Source organism: Mirounga angustirostris, unplaced genomic scaffold, assembly GCF_029215605.1.
Source record: "Mirounga angustirostris isolate CCGP_5_RB_7025 unplaced genomic scaffold, mMirAng1.0.hap1 SCAF_5, whole genome shotgun sequence".
Taxonomy (NCBI): Eukaryota; Metazoa; Chordata; class Mammalia; order Carnivora; family Phocidae; genus Mirounga; species Mirounga angustirostris.
The window spans coordinates 98,040,813-98,058,869 of record NW_026991713.1 but is presented as its reverse complement, the minus strand read 5'-3'; positions in this window follow the sequence as shown (position 1 = coordinate 98,058,869).

The window sequence follows — 18,057 nt, the reverse complement described above, 5'->3', positions numbered from 1 at the left end:
TTCATTTTTAGAGTCATATTCTATCCCTTCATAGTAGTTACCCATATTTTTGGCTTATATATATAAGTTGTTCTCTCTTTAAAATTTTGAGACAGTTTCTTCTAACATTAAAATATACCCTAAATCTCTAGTATATGGTGTTTTCTATTCCCCTGCCTGATCACATCCTCTCCCTTTTTTTTTTCTTTTTTTAAATCCTCTTCTTTTTTCAAACAACTTCTTATCAATTCCTTTTATAAAATTTTTTATAATTTCCATCTTTACAGTCATATTCCATCCCTTCATCATATCAACCCTTATTTTTGTACATATATAAGTTTTTATTTCTTTAAAATTTTGGGAGGCACTTTCTTCTAAAAGACCAAAATACAACCCAAATCTAGTGTGTGGCACTGATCTATATACCAGCCTGATCATATTTGATCACATTCTGTTTTTTTTTGTTGTTGTTGTTGTTGTTGTTTTGTTTTGTTTGTTTTTGTTTTTATCTTTATCTTTTTCTTTTTTTTTCTTTTTCTTTTTTCTCTCTTTCCCTTTCTTTTCCCACTGCTTCAGGTCTTTTCTGATTTGTTTAGAGTATATTTTCTGGGGATGTTGTTACTCAGCTAGCATTTTGTTCTCTCATTAATCTATTCTCCTCTGCACAAAATGACAAGACAGAAAAAATCACCTCAACAAAAAGAACAAGAGGTAGTACCGACTGCCAGGGACCTACTGAATTCGGACATTAGTACGATGTCAGATCTAGAGTTCAGAATCATCACTTTAAAGATACTAGCTGGGCTTAAAAAAATATGGAAGTTATTAGAGAAACCCTTTCTGGAGAAGTAAAAGAACTAAAATCCAACCAAGTAGAAATCAAAAAGGCTATTAATGAGGTGCAATAAAAAATGGGGGCGCTAACTGCTAGAATAAATGAGGCAGAAGAGAGAATCAGTAATATAGAAGATGAAATGATGGAAAATAAAGAAGCTGAGAAAAAGAGAGATAAACAACGACTGGATCACGGGGGCAGAATTCGAGAGACAAGCGATACCATAAGACGAAACAACATTAGAATAATTGGGATCCCAGAAGAAGAAAGAGAGAGAGAGGGGCAGAAGGTATAATGGAGCAAATTATAGCAGAGAACTTCCCTAATTTGGGGAAGGAAACAGGCATGAAAATCCAGGAAGCACAGAGAACCCCTCTCAAAATCAATAAAAATAGGTCAACACCCCAACATCTAATAGTAAAACTTACGAGTCTCATAGACAAAGAGAAAATCCTGAAAGCAGCTCGGGAGAAGAGATCTGTAACCTACAATGGCAGAAACATTAGATTGGCAACAGACTTACCACAGAGACCTGGCAGGCCAGAAAGGACTGGCAGGATATATTCAGAGCACTAAATGAGAAAAATATGCAGCCAAGAATACTATATCCAGCTAGGCTGTCATTGAAAATAGAAGGAGAGATAAAAAGCTTCCAGGACAAACAAAAACTAAAGGAATTTGCAAACACAAAACCAGCCCTACAGGAAATCTTGAAAGGGGTCCTCTAAGCAAAGAGAGAGCCTAAAAGCAACATAGATCAGAAAGGAACACAGACAATATAGAGTAACAGTCACCTTACAGGCAACAATGGCACTAAATTCATATCTTTCAATAGTTACCCTGAATGTAAATGGGCTAAATGCCCCAATCAAAAGACACAGGCTATCAGACTGGATTAAAAAACAAGACCCGTTGATATGCTGTCTGCAAGAGACTCATCTTAGAACCAAAGACACCTCCAGATTGAAAGTGAGGGGGTGGAAAACCATTTACCATGCTAATGGACATGAAAAGAAAGCTGGGGTGGCAATCCTTATATCAGACAAATTAGATTTTAAACCAAAGACTGTAATAAGAGATGAGGAAGGACATTATATCCTACTTAAAGGATCTATCCAACAAGAAGATCTAACAATTGTAAATATCTATGCCCCTAACATGGGAGCAGCCAATTATATAAGGCAATTAATAACAAAAGCAAAGAAACACATCGACAACAATACAATAAGAGTGGGGGACTTTAACACCCCCCTCACTGAAATGGACAGATCATCTAAGCAAAACATCAACAAGGAAATAAAGACTTTAAATGACACACTGGACCAAATGGACTTCACAGACATATTCAGAACATTCCACCCCAAAGCAACGAATACACATTCTTCTCTAGTGCCCATGGAACATTCTCCAGAACAGATTACATCCTAGGTCATAAATCAGGTCTCATCTGGTACCAAAAGATGGGGATCATTCCCTGCCTATTTTCAGACCACAATGCTTTGAAACTAGAACTCAATCACAAGAAGAAAGTCGGAAAGAACTCAAATACATGGAGGCTAAAGAGCATCCTACTGAAGAATGAATGGGTCAACCAGGAAATTAAAGAAGAATTTAAAAAATACATGGAAACCAATGAAAATGAAAACACAACTATTCAAAATCTTTGGGATGCAGCAAAGGCAGTCCTAAGAGGAAAGTATATATTCCAATACAAGCCTTTCTCAAGAAACAAGAAAGGTCTCAAGTACACAACCTAAACCTACACCTAAAGGAGCTGGAGAAAGAACAGCAAATAAAGGCTAAACCCAGCAGGAGAAGAGAAATAATAAAGATCAGAGCAGAAATCAATGAAATAGAAACTAAAAGAACAGTAGAACAGATCAAAGAAACTAGGAGCTGGTTCTTTGAAAGAATTAACAAGATTGATAAACCCCTGGCCAGAAATATCAAAAAGAGAAGAGAAATGACCCAAATCAACAAAATCATGAATGAAAGAGGAGAGATCACAACCAACACCAAAGAAATACAAACAATTATAAGAACATATTATGAGCAACTCTATGCCAGCAAATTAGATAACCTGGAAGAAATGGAGGTATTCCTAGAGATGTATCAACTACCAAAACTGAACCAGGATGAAATAGAAAACCTGAACAGACCTATAACCACTAAGGACATTGAAGCAGTCATCAAAAATCTCCCAAAAAACAAAAGCTCAGGGCCAGATGGCTTCCCAGGGGAATTCTACCAAACATTTCAAGAAGAATTAATACCTATTCTTCTGAAACTGTTCCAAAAAATAGAAATGGAAGGAAAACTTCCAAACTCATTTTATGAGGCCAGCATTACCTTGATCCCAAAACCAGACAAAGACCCCATCAAAAAGGAGAATTACAGACCCCAACATCCCTGATGAACATGGATGGAAAAATTCTCACCAAAATACTAGCTAATAGGATCCAACAGTACATTAAAAGGATTATTCACCATGACCAAGTGGGATTTATCCCTGGGCTGCAAGGTTGGTTCAACATCCGCAAATCAATCAATGTGATACAATACATTAACAAAAGAAAGAACAAGAATCATATGATCCTCTCAATAGATGCAGAAAAAGCTTTTGACAAAGTACAGCATCCTTTCTTGATCAAAACTCTTCAGAGTATAGGGATCCAGGGTACATACCTCCATATCATAAAAGCCATCTATGAAAAACCTACAGCAAATATTATTCTCAATGGGGAAAAACTGAGAGCTTTCCCCCTAAGGTCAGGAATGCGGCAGGGATGTCCACTATCACCACTGCTATTCAACATAGTACTAGAAGTCCTAGCCACAGCAATCAGACAACAAAAAGAAATAAAAGGCATCCAAATTGGCAAAGAAGTCAAACTCTCACTCTTTGCAGATGATATGATACTTTATGTGGAAAACCCAAAAGACTCCACCCCAAAACTGCTAGAACTCATACAGGAATTCAGTCAAGTGGCAGGATATAAAATCAATGCACAGAAGTCAGTGGCATTCCTATACACCAACAACAAGACAGAAGAAAGAGAAATTAAGGACTCGATCCCATTTACACTCGCACCCAAAACCATAAGATACCTAGAAATAAATCTAACCCAAGAGGCAAAGGATCTGTACTCAGAAAACTATAAAATACTCATGAAAGAAATGGAAGAAGACACAAATAAATGGAAAAACGTTCCATGGTCATGGATTGGAAGAACAAATATTGTGAAGATGTCAATGCTACCTAGAGCAATCTACACATTCAATGCAATCCCCATCAAAATATCATCCACTTTTTTCGAAGAAATGGAACAAATCATCCTAAAATTTGTATGGAACCAGAAAAGACCCCGCATAGCCAGAGGAATGTTGAAAAAGAAAAGCAAAGCCGGTGGCATCACAATTCCGGACTTCCAGCTCTATTACAAAGCTGTCATCATCAAGACAGCATGGTACTGGCACAAAAACAGACACATAGATCAATGGAACAGAATAGAGAGCCCAGAAATGGACCCTCAACTCTATGGTCAACTCATCTTTGACAAAGCAGGAAAGAATGTCCAATGGCAAAAAGACAGTCTCTTCAACAAATGGTGTTGGGAAAATTGGACAGCCACATGCAGAAGAATGAAACTGGACCATTGCCTTACACCACACACAAAAATAGACTCCAAGTGGTTGAAAGATCTTAATGTGAGACAGGAGTCCATCAAAATCCTAAAGGAGAACACAGGCAGCAACCTCTTTGACCTCAGCCGAAGCAACTTCTTCCTAGAAACATCGCCAAAGGCAAGGGAAGCAAGGGCAAAAATGAACTATTGGGACTTCATCAAGATAAAAAGCTTTTGCAAAGCAAAGGAAACAGTCAACAAAACCAAAAGACAACCGACAAAATGGGACAAGATATTTGCAAATGACATATCAGATAAAGGGCTAGTATCCAAAATCTATAAAGAACTCATCAAACTCAACACCCAAAGAACAAAGAATCCAATCAAGAAATGGGCAGAAGACATGAACAGATATTTTTCCAAAGAAGACATCCAAATGGGCACAGACACATGAAAAAGTGCTCAATATTGCTCGGCATCAGGGAAATCCAAATCAAAACCTCAATGAGATACCACCTCACACCAGTCAGAATGGCTAAAATTAACAAGTCAGGAAACGACAGATGTTGGCGGGGATGCGGAGAAAGGGAAACCCTCCTACACTGTTGGTGGGAATGCAAGCTGGTGCAGCCACTCTGGAAAACTGTATGGAGGTTCCTCAAAAAGTTGAAAATAGAGCTACCATACAATCCAGCAATTGCACTACTGGGTATTTACCCCAAAGATACAAATGTAGGGATCCGAAGGGGTATGTGCACCCCGATGTTTATAGCAGCAATGTCCACAATAGCCAAACTGTGGAAAGAGCCAAGATGTCCATCGACAGATGAATGGATAAAGAAGATGTGGTTTATATATACAATGGAATATTATGCAGCCATCAAAAGGAATGAGATCTTGCCATTTGCAACGACGTGGATAGAACTGGAGGGTATTATGTTGAGTGAAATAAGTCAAACAGAGAAAGACATGTATCATATAACCTCACTAACATGAGGAATTCTTAATTGCAGGAAACAAACTGAGGGTTGCTGGAGTGGGTGGTGGGGTGGGAGGGATGGGGTGACTGGGTGATAGACACTGGGGAGGGTATGTGCTCTGGTAAGCGCTGTGAATTGTGCAAGACTGTTGAATCTCAGATCTGTACCTCTGAAACAAATAATGCAATATATGTTAAGAAAAAAAAAAAGAAGAAGAAGAAGGTAGCAGGAGGGGAAGAATGAAGCGGGGGAAATCGGAGGGGTAGCGAACCATGAGAGACAATGGACTCTGAAAAACAAACAGGGTTCTAGAGGGGAGAGGGGTGGGAGGATGGGTTAGCTTGGTGGTGGGTATTGAGGAGTGCACATTCTGCATGGAGCACTGAGTGTTATGCACAAACAATGAATCATGGAACACTTTATCTAAAACTTATGATGTAATATATGGGGATTAACATAAGAATAAAAAAAAACAGAAAAAAAAAAGAATATACACAAGGACTACAAAGTAATGATTTAATCACTCTCTGATTGTTGGATATTGTGGCTGTTTGTAATTTATTATTATTACAAATGATGCTGCAATGAACATCTTTGTACTGGATCTTAGTGTACCAACATTGCAAAGATTTCTGGTGCACAATGAATTAATTACTTCTACAGAGGTTTACTTCTTCTCCAACTGCATGTGAGAATGCCTCTTTTATCACTTCCTCAAGACTTGCTATTATTATTTTGAAAAATATGTTCAAATTACAATATTAAAAAATCTATTTCATTAATATTTTAGTGCTGCTTCCACACCTTACATTTTAAAAAAATTAAACATGCTATACTTGAATACACTCTCTAATAAAAAAGTAAGAATTCACAAGCTCTGTACCAGTCCCATTTATGCACCTCCAGCATCTCACGAACTCCTTGTGTCCCTGGGCTCTGGCCACTGGCCCTACTTCCCCACCAGAAGGACCAGAGTGATGGCTCCCAGCACTCCCACAGCCATTAAATCCTGATGCAGTCACTTCATCTTCTGACACCACTGGATGTCTTCATCCCCTCTTCAAAGCCTCCATGACACTTACTAAAGTGACAGCCACCAAGCTCTAGGCCTGAGGTCTAACCAACCAAACTCACAGAGGTTCTGCTTCTCTAGAACTTGCCTGGAAAGGCTAGATAACATAACCTGAAGGTTCAGGGAGTTAATGCCCTGTGGGACAAGCTTTGACCAGTGAGCAATTGAGATGGAGCCTGTGCACATGTCATTTACCCTTCCTTCCCCCAGCAGACATAGTGGTTTCAAATGACTTCTCTGCAGATATTCTGTTTTACTGTGAAATGAGATGGTGTGTGTGGGGGGAGGGGGCCTGGCTTGCTTGGTAATATACCACCCGTGTATTGCACCCCTCTGTACCCTTCTCTCTTTCCCTTCCCTTCACTTGTGCTATCCTGGGGTTGCACCCTACCATTTAACATTAGCCTGTAAACTCTACCTCAGGTTCTGTTTTTAGAGAATCCCAGGCTATCCAAGTACATAAAGTAAAAAGTGAAAGTTTCTCCTTCACCATTTCCCCTCTATCACACCACTCTCCCCAGAGACAACCCTTGTGAACAGGGTGGTAAGCAAGCAGTCCCTTGATCTTTTACTATATGCATTCATTATATATATATTTACACAAAATACATCTTTTAAAAAACATTCTGCATCCTATTTTTTGAACTTAATTTGTCTTGGGGATCTTTCCATGTTGGTACATGGGGACATCTCATTCTTTTTCACAGCTACATTACTATTCAATAACACGGTTGCACCATACTGGTTAGACTTTCTCCTGTTAGGCTGTTTCACATTTTGAGCCATTACCTATGTTGATGTACATCTTCATGCATAGTTACAATAATTTCTCTAGTAACTAATGTAAAAGTGCTTCTTAACAGCGTGTGCATATTTTAGGTTTTAATAGATACTGCCAGGTTACTCTCCAAAAAAGCTTGTCAAATTTTATATCCTCCAATTGTATATAGGAATATCTAATTTCCTATACCCTCACCAACACTCAATATTTTCAATATTTGAAAATTCTTGCTACTCAGATGGGGAAGAAACAATTCTGTTCTAGTATTTAAATTTGTATTTTCCTGATTACTGGTCAGTTTGGACCTCTGTTCATAAGGTTATTAGTCACTTGATTGCCTTCTTTGTGAATTCTCTCTTCATATCTTTCTGTATAATTAAATTGGGTTATTTGTATCTGTTCTGAATTTTGAGTTCTTCAATGTCAGTACTTTGTCTATTATGTGCTGTCAATATTTTTGACCAGACTGCTGCTTGCTTCTCTACCTTTATTTATAATGGATCTTTTGCATGCAGACATATGATATACTTAATCTTTCTCTCACAACTCCTTGGTTTTGTGCCTTGCTTAGAAAGGCCTTTCTACTACAAGATTATGAAAATGTCTGCTCATAGTTTCTCTAAGACTTTTAGGGACTTAAAAATATTTAACTCTAATCAATTTGTGTATGACGTGAGGTGACATCCCTTTTTGCATAATTTACAGTTCCCCAGCTGACTTGAAACCCCGCCACCATCACACAATGAGTGTTTCTCTTAGCAGGACAAGACCACTTAAAGTAAACCCACTGCAACAGGGACTCAAATCTCAGAGAAATTGATGGAGGAAATATGGGGGCTAGGACTTTATCTTGAAAGTTGAAACTAATAACTAGGAAGATACATTTACTTAATCTTCTGTTTAATAATACTCAAGGAATAATTAATACTATACACTTACTCTGAGAATAAATTAAGAGCAGATCTAGTGTTTAGATTTTTTGTTTGTTTTTGATATTGTTTTGATTTTTTTAAAGATTTTGTTTATTTATTTGACAGAGAGACAGTGAGAGAGGGAACACAAGTAGGGGGAGTGGGAGAGGGAGAAACAGGCTTCCCATTGAGCATGAAGCCCAATGCAGGGCTCGATCCCAGGACCCTGGGATCATGACCTGAGCTGAAGGCAGCCGCTTAACCAATTGAGCCACCCAGGTGTCCTGTTTTGATATTTTGATAGCACAATATACCATCCTTCACTTTATGTTTGACTTTATTAGCGGGATCATAAGAGATATCATTTTTACAAAAATGATAATTTTTTTTATTAATTTCACCAATAGTTCCTCTGAAGCTGTGGACAGTTATATCTTTCTACTTTTGATAACCATCCTTTAGCATCCTTGTAGAGTTTAAATTTTTCCATTGTTAGGTCTGAAATTATTAATGGTTGGTGCAGATCACTACAGGTCAGGTCTTCCTACTTGTATTTAATCGTAAATTTTACTTTTTTACCTTCACAAGTGACAAAATCTCAGGCTCTTGACACTCTTCCCCTTTCCTGCCTGTATCCATGTCCCACACTGGGCCACTTAAGGGCTCTAAACAGCCACTTGGGAGAACTCTTTGTCCATCACTACTTCTGCCATACAGTCAAGGTTCTACATGGTATTTCCTGCTAGGAAGCTGGAAGTCTGGATGTTGGACTCAGCAATTCTTTTGATTCAGAACTTAGCAGCAGGTTCTGAGTAGACACTTGATTGATTTTTAAAACCACAATACTCAGGAATTCACTGGGATACAGAGAGTGTCTCTCTCCTATCTCTGGCACATTCTATTTCACCTTTAATCTATTTCAATCCCAACTCTATCACTTATGAATTATAGGCATTGCACAGGTTACTTAACTCTTTTTTTTTTGGTAAATTTTTTTAAAGTAGGCTCCCTGCCAGCATAGGGCTGGAACTCATGACCCTGAGATCAAGAGTCATGTGCTTTACCAGCTGAGCCAGCTAAGCACCCCATTACTTAACTCTTTGAACTTGAGTGTACTCCTATGTGAAGTATAGATAATACCTAATAATTAAACTAGACAGCACACGTGCCTGGCCCATGTGCTAAGAACAATACATCTTAGTTCTTCTCTGATCTCATTTCCTAATTCTTTCCCTTTTTTCTTCTGGGGAAATGGTTTATTGCATGTGAAGAAATTTTGTAAATAAATACTGCAGAAATGTTACTGCTCCTATTATGTAACATTCGTGGTATAATTTCTCCCTTCAACACATGTTTTCTAATATAATATTACATTGAATGATGGTTAAGCTCCCTGAACCTTAGTTTGCCTGTCTTTAAGATGGGAATAGAAATACATATTAAGTGTTATAAACATTCAATAAAGTCGCATTTGTTAAGTATCAACAGAGTACTTGACACATAGTAGTAAATGGTAGCTATTTTATTTTTATTATTTTATTTTTTATTTATTTTTATTTTTTATTTTCTTTTTAAAGATTTTATTTATTTCTTTGACAGAGAGAGACACAGCGAGAGAGGGAACACAAGCAGGGGGAGTGGGAGAGGGAGAAGCAGGCTTCCCGCTGAGCAGGAAGCCCGATGTGGGGCTCGATCCCAGGACCCTGGATCATGACCTGAGCCAAAGGCAGACGCTTAACGACTGAGCCACCCAGGCGCCCCTATTTTTATTATTTTATAAACATTTATATGTCTATGTGCACTTCACTAGTTGTTCTCTCTACTTCTTAGTTACCTGTACTCCTTATCCTCCCCCTCCAGTCAAAATGTGATCAGGGGATGACAAAACCCGGGATATTATGATGTACTGAAGATAGCTTGGAGTCCTCATACTGAATTATAACATAAGGGATGAGAAATTTTTACAGTTTTCTGGATCCATCACACAAAGTAGACTGTTTATTTAACCATCCACTGATGAGTGGTTCTAATGTTCATAGGTGTTATGCCCTTTCCCCAGGACAACAAACATGCAAACAAGGAACTCTTACTCTATGTCTTCTCCTATTCTCTGAGGCTCTGAATGCTATAACATTTACAATTTCATTTGAATTTATATGAAAACTGGGCAATTGTTATCATTCCCATCTTACAATGAATCAGCAGAACCTGTTATCAAAGAGTAAGGAAAGCTCAGCATTCCAATGCTCAGAAGCTAGTCAGGGTCCCAAGCTCCATATGCCAGTAATTGGAACATCTGCTCAAAGCCCTGCCAGATGTTCTTTCCAGCAGGTGTCTCTGCCATCTCTATTTGTAAGGGACTGTGAAGCTACAAGTGCTGTGAGTCAAACCTGAACAGCAACAGTGGAAGGAAGAAAAGTGCACACCAACCCTCAGCTTAGAGGTACTTGGTTTCTTCCCCCCAGTCCTTTGCAGACACCTTGCACAGCAACTGGGCTTGAGTGGATAAATACGGAACTGGAACTCAACCATCAGCCAGTTAGGATCAACAGCTCCCCATCACATGCCACAGTGAGCACATGGGACTTGCGAGATGATAGAGAGAAAGGAGACCCTCTAACAAGATATTAATACAGCTTAATTGGAACAAATGACTATTACTACACTTCATAACTTGCACCTATTTAGCATCCTTCCCAGGCCATCTTCTGCTTTGTTGCCAGAAGAATCTTCCACAAGTACCTCTTTGTATTTGAGCACATCCATACTCAAATAGCTTCAATTGTTCTACATGGCTTCTCAAATAAAGTCTAAACTCTGAAATCCAGCATTTAACCATCTGTTGCAAATCCACACATTTAGACTTAACTTGGCTCCTCTTCTTTATGTGCCCTTGCACTTTAGCAATACTAAACCACATGCTACCTGGGGTCTTGCATGATACTCCCTCCACCAGCCTGGCCATTAGCTTGTGATGTTCCTGCTGCAAACATTATCTTTCCATCTCCCCCCATGACCCCACATGTCTAAGTCACACTTGTCTCTCACTGTCCAGCTCAGGTGCCACCTATTTCATCATACCATCCCTGAGCCTCCCAATCAGAGTTTATTCCTCCCTCCTCTAAGCTTTCATAGCATCCTTCATGGTCTTGTGTTGTTGTTTTCTCCCACACTATATGGTAAGCCTTTTTTAAAAAAAAAAATTATGTATTTATTTGAGAAGAGAGAGAGAGAGACAGACATGAGTGGTGGGTAGAAGGCGAGGGAGAAGCAGACTCCCTGTTGAGCAGAGAGCCCAACACAGGGCTTGAACCCAGGATCCCAAGATCATGACCTGAGGTGAAGGCAAATGCTTAATGGACTGAGCCACCCAGGGACCCCTATTGTAAGCCTTCAACAGCACAGCTTTATGTCCTATCTAGTGCCTAGATTAGTGGTTTACATTTAATGGAATGTCTATAAATATTAAACCAATGAGTGGTTATTTGTCCTCTCTACTTTTCCATTGCCATCAACATCTACAAGTTTATGTGTAAATCAGGCAGTTTTATATCATCCCCATTTTCCAATGGGTGAAACTGAGACTCAGAAAGTTTAAGTGATTTGCCTAAGGCTACACAGATGGATAGTGATGGAATTAAAAAGACAACCTGAAAAAACTCCATGGCTGAGTTCTTTTACTCAGCATCAAAATGAAAATTGTGCCACTTGTAATCAAAAGTGACAGAGGTCTTCTGGGAATGGAGTGGCCTGAACTGTGGTAGAAGTAAGCAGGAAAGAGCTTCACAGAGAAGGCTGCTTTTGAGCAATGTTGTAATAGAATGGAAGGAATGGATTAACTCAAAGGAGGGAAATGGGCATTTTAGGCATAGTGACGAAAATGGAAATGAGCATATTGTAGTATCCAGATGGAAAGTAGTGTTCATTATTGTATCCTCATGGCCCAGCCCAGTGCTGGCACAGAGTAGGTACTCAGTGTATGTTAACTACCGAAGGGAAGGGAGGGGGGAAAATTGGGAGCATGAAAATCACATCTAACTGAATGAGAAAGCACAGTGATTGCCAGCTCAGTGGTAGAAACACACCAGGTTGTTATTGCATCTTTGTGGCATTGAAGCGTTGTCACTCCCATGCAGAAAGGGAAGCATGTGCTCCACTCAGCACTGCAACAGGGGACAGAGTCATCTAGGGCCATTATCATTACTGTTCTCATCTCTGTTCTGTAGTATGATTAGCAGTGGTAAATGTTGCCTGATTTTGTCAGGTAAGACTCCCAGTGGGCAAGCCTTAATAGAAATCTACTTTGCCTACATCTGAGCCACTCTCCCCAGCTCATTTCCTTGAAGATCCTGATGGCTTTGAGCATAACACTGTTAATTTTGGTATGGGAGGAAAAGCATGGCATAGAGAGGAAGAGATTTGGGTTCTTGTTCTAGCTGCACCACTGAGACTGTGTGGCCTTGGATGAGTCACGTGTTGCCATGTCACTTAGCTTCCCAATTGTCAGATAAGGATGATAGTACCTCTTTACTTTATGGAATGTGAGGCTCAAATGAGAGAAGAGATTTGAAGTACTTTGAAGTACTTTAAAGTCTGAAATGACACGTGATATTGGAAGCAAGGGTGGATCCTTGTCTCAGAAAAAATAATCAAAAAACCTATTCTCCAAGTCTTGCCTCTTGAAAACATCATTATAGAATGAAAAAAGCTAGAATTTCATCTTGGTACCAGAAAAGTAAACCACAGGCAATGAGAGGAGGTAGGTCCTCAACACACCCAGTAAATATATGATGCCACAGAAAACACCACAGATTCCCAAAAACCCATTAGTGAAGTGCTGCCTGGGAGCCTCCCACTGAGATCTCTGGTTCAGCTCTCATACAGACCTGCTCTTACTTATCTTGCTTGTCTCTTTTGTTTGTTTCTTAGGAAATCACCAAGACTGGGATAACTCAGCCCTTTATCTTTCTACTTCAATCAAACTGCAGTCTGAGATATATTTAACCAAAAGAGTCCATATAGTGACCAGAACCAGAGTAAATAAACTCCACTTGTGTTTGTTCTTTGCTTTTTCTTCCCCGTTCATGCCAGCTTCCCAATAAAATGAAACCCATAAAATTGCTTATTTGCATCAGTTTTCCCATTAATAATCAGCAATATTAGTATACCGTCTACCCCAGTGGCTCTCCATCCCTCAGGAACACTCTGGCCAGAAATCTAAAAGCATGCACTGCAGTCTGTGAAATTCTTACTCGGCTGTTATTTTGGAGCTCTTGGAAAGAGCATGCTCAGATGGCTGACAGTGTCAGAATGGGAAATACCTGCTCCAGAATGGGCCAACCAACAATCTTGGTTGGTTTTATTGCTACCATATCCAGGAATCAGGTACTTGGAAAAAATATGCTGACAGGATCAGACTGAAGAAGCTGTGATGCCATCTGGGGTCAGGAAGAGATTTTTGTCCAAATATCAACTGTGGGGGCTGAGGCAGTGTGGTGCTCTGCTGGCATGAGTCTGGAATAACCCAGGAGGTACTAGGGAAAGCAAGGAGAAGAGCCAACCAGAATGTCTTTGGGAAGAATTGGGGACCTTGGTGAAGATGAGAAACACACTGAGGCTTGAACCTTCTGCATTGGACATTTTGGAAAATGTTTTATTTTGGAAATTTTCAAACATACACAAACGTAGTGACTGATAGTATAATGAATCCCCATGTACTCATCATTCAGACTCAACAATTATCAACTCAAACCAATATGGTTTCATCCATAACTATATGCTCCTGTCCTCCAACCCCCAACTTTACTGGGTTTTATTGAAGCAAATCTTAGACATCGTATCGCTGTATCCATAAATACTTCAGAAAGTATCATCAGAAAGGGGAAACTCTTTAAAAATGCAACTATGGAATAATTATTATACCTAAAAATCACAATCATTCTATTACACCAATAAATATCTAGTACTCAAATTTTTCCCAGTTGTCCCCTAATAGTCATTGATATATTGATCAGTTTGAGATAGAATCAAAGAAAATAATAAAAAAGAGGGAAGGAGATAAAGAGGAAAAAGAAAGAGGGGAAAATGAATCAACATATATTTGCTAAATGTCAATCGATTCTCTCCTGAATCGATTTTCAGGACCAATAACCTTTCTGAAACACCGTGCCCTGTGTTGAGTTCTAGAGCATTGTGACCTCATTTTAGGAGATGAAAAATCAAAGGACATAAAGGTTAAGTCATTTGCCCAAAGTCAGTTTACCAGTAAGTTTTAAAGATATAATTCCAACTCAGGTCTACATGGTCCAAAGCCTGTCTCTTTGTTTTATACTACATTGCATCTTAAATTAACTTATATACAAGGACTCTTGGAAAGAAGGAAAAGAAAAGGGTTAGAGAGAAGTAACATCTCCTGTCATCAAAAAGTTTTAAAGTTTAATTGCTTTGGAACCAGACATTTCTGGATTTGAATCTCAACTCCACAGCTGAGTGACTGAGGAGAAATTAATCGCCATGAATCTTGCTTCCTTCATTGGTAAAATGAGATGTGGCAAGGATTAAAGGAAACAATTAAAATACTTAACAGATGCTGCTATTATTATATCTGAGGAATGGGGATGAGAAAGAGATGGCAGGAGGTGGTAAATATTCACCCCATTCTTTTGCAGGCTAGTATTTTTAAGGCATTGCTCAGGATGGTAACTAAGAATAGAAGACAGTAACTCTGATTCTGATGAGGGCAGCAATGGGGGTCAGTGCAGGAGGTAGAGAGGAGAGGTGGACATGGAAAGGAGGGAGGGATCAGGGAAGTCCTGGGCCAGTGCTCATCCCTTCCTAAGAGAGCAAAGGTGAAAATGAAGATGAATGTGGTGTGGATGAAGGAAAGTGGAAAAACTGACCTGAGTGAGTGGTGGATAGGGGAGGGGGGCAAGCAGCAGAAGTGGGGAATAAGATTGGATGAATGGAACCTCAAAAAGTTAGAAATAGCCAAGAAATATTCTTTTTCATTTGGTGTATAACTCATAACATTTATTTTTTCTAATTTTTGAGGCTTTTTAAAAATAAATTCACAAATGAAAAACACTGTTTTTCAGAACATGAATTTAAATTTGAGGTCTGTCAGATGAAAGAATAAAGCCAAGAGACATTCTTAATTAAGAAAAAAACTTCAGAAACCTGGGTGGCTCAGTAGGTTAAGCATCTGCCTTCAGCTCAGGTCATGATCTCTGGGTCCTGGGATTGAGCCCTGCATTGAGATGGGCCTCCTGCTCAGTAGGGAATCTGCTTCTCCCTCTCCCTCTGTACACCCCTCCCCCGCTCCTTCTCTCTCAAATAAATGAAAAAAATCTTAAAAAAGAAAAGAAAAGAAAGTGACTTGCTCAGAACTTCTTTGGGAATATGAATCTGACAGTGGTATGCCAGATTGGATAAAAGAGAAATGGGTTGTAGGGACAACTACATAGTATATATTACCAATTCAAAAGAAGGTCTCAAGGGGTGGTTGTAGATTTTACAGGTTTGTGCAAAATCTCTCAGGCCCAGAGATTTTCCAGTCTAATTATAAATTGAAACTGTAACATGTTGGTAGTAAAGCCTTCTGGTCTCCAGAGAAAAGATGTTCCAGGTGTCCAAAAACACTTATGCCCTTTTGCAGAGAGAACCCATTGATCAAATCCAAAACCCTTCCCACCAACAATAGCAGACTCAAGAAGTGATGGATGAAGAAGATGTTGCCAAAAAGAAATGCCAGCAAAAATATGCAAAAGAAACGCTACGTTATTATAATAAAGTAAACTCAAAGACCCAAGGAACTCAGATAATCTCAGAATGTAGGCTGATTTGGGCTACTTGTTCAAATAGGCATTTATTTTAAGACTCTTTAAAATGCCATTTTGGTGTAGCGGCCTTAGTGACAATGAAATTTGAGCTAAGACAATGTCAGGGGTTTCCTCCATTACCCATAGCTATTAGAAACAATCTCATAGCCTCTTAGGACGATTTTCTTTTGACCTAAATTGAGGTTCAGCCATTGATTTCCAGAGTTAGATTACTAGAATCATTAGGTTCTAATGAAATTCCAGGGGCATCCTGCCCATTCCCATTCTTCCTGCAGGAGAAGACTGATAGTAATATTATATATATATATACACACACACATATATTATACATACACTATATGTATAAATTACAGAATCATGGAAAAGCTTAACTACCATCTGTGAAGGAGATTCTACCAAATGTTTGTGTTTTCTGGTTTAAGAATACTCACTCCCAGGAAATTCTTCCATCTACTTTGCCTGCATTCCATTGTTGTAATTTAAGTCAGTATCTTAGATTTGCAAGCACATTTAATAAGCTTTACATAAGCACTTTACAAATATTTAGTCAGAGTACTGGGATAGAATCATGATATGATATGGTCCATTTATTTGGGACATGGTGATTCACTTTTAGCACAAAATAATGGTGTAACGTCACTGATAACTTTGGTTTTCTATCAGACTTTAAAGTGGGTGATGAATATATCTATTTGTATCTAGTTTTTCCTTTGTTCTTTCCTCCCTTTGCTCTTCCCTCTCTGTTCTTCCAGTGGCACCTTTGAACCACACATATTATAAGGCCACATTCAAAATCAGAGACTTTTACATTTATCTCCTATTTATTTGTTTTCCCTCCTCCTTTGAGAGATATCTTCTCTACAGAATCGATTTTCAGGAGAAATAACCTTTCTGAAGGGACATTTAAAAATTCATTTATTCTGGGGCGCCTGAGTGGCTCAGTTGGTTAAGCAACTGCCTTCAGCTCAGGTCATGATCCCGGAGTCCTGGGATCAAGTCCCACATCGGGCTCCTGGCTCAGTGGGGAGCCTGCTTCTCCATCTGACCCTATCCCTTCTCATGCTGTTTCTCTCTCTGTGTCAAATAAATAAATAAAATCTTTAAAAAAAATTCATTTATTCTGTTGTTTGGGCAATAGAGAAGAGATGGTGAATAATTCCAATTCCTACAGCATGTTAAGTTATTTGAACCAACCCTTCCATTAAACAGAATAAAAAATTGGCTACAATAAAAAAGAGTGTCATTAAAAACACAAATTGCTGACAAGATAAGTAATCAACACCAGGAAACATCTAAGAGAAAGTGAGAAACAGAGAGATAAGCTGAGCTCCAAAGTTGCTTTGACAGCATTCTTGATCCTGGGCTTCAGTTTTGGCAGACATAAGGAGTGAAGGGGAAGGAGTCAAGAACTTAGTCTCACTCCAGGTGGGAGGTCTGTCTAACAGGGAACCCTTTCCTCTATTTGAGCTAAGATCCAATCCAAAAGGATATGACATCAGAGTAAGAGGAGCTAGAAGTAAGCCTAGCCATAAGTCTGACCCCAGGGAAAGTAGCACAGATGCTGAAGTGGGAAGAGGAAGAGAGGTGAGGGAAACAAACACACCTGGGAGGTTGTGGATACAAGGTGACCTTGCCAGGTATTTGAGGCTGGCATTGATACTGTCTAGGTGGTCCAGGGAACCTGAAGCAGCGAACTTGGTTGAAGTGGATCTTAGATGGCAGTGCTCCCAGATGCTGGAAAAACAAACAGAAATACTTTCTGGGTGAAGATACAATTTATCCTAGGCCTCAAAGTTCCCCCTCACCCCCAACTGCCTTTTGTAAGGATAGTGAACATGCACAGTAAAAGACAATTAGGCACAAAAAAGATATAAGGTAGTATGAATGAGAATCAGCATAAAAATGACAAACAATAGGAACTGACCCACAAACATTTTAGACATTAGAATTATTTGACACAGATTATAAAAGAACTATGCCTTATTTTGGCTAAAAAATATAAAAGTATGCAATTGTCTATAAGAGGCTAAAATTA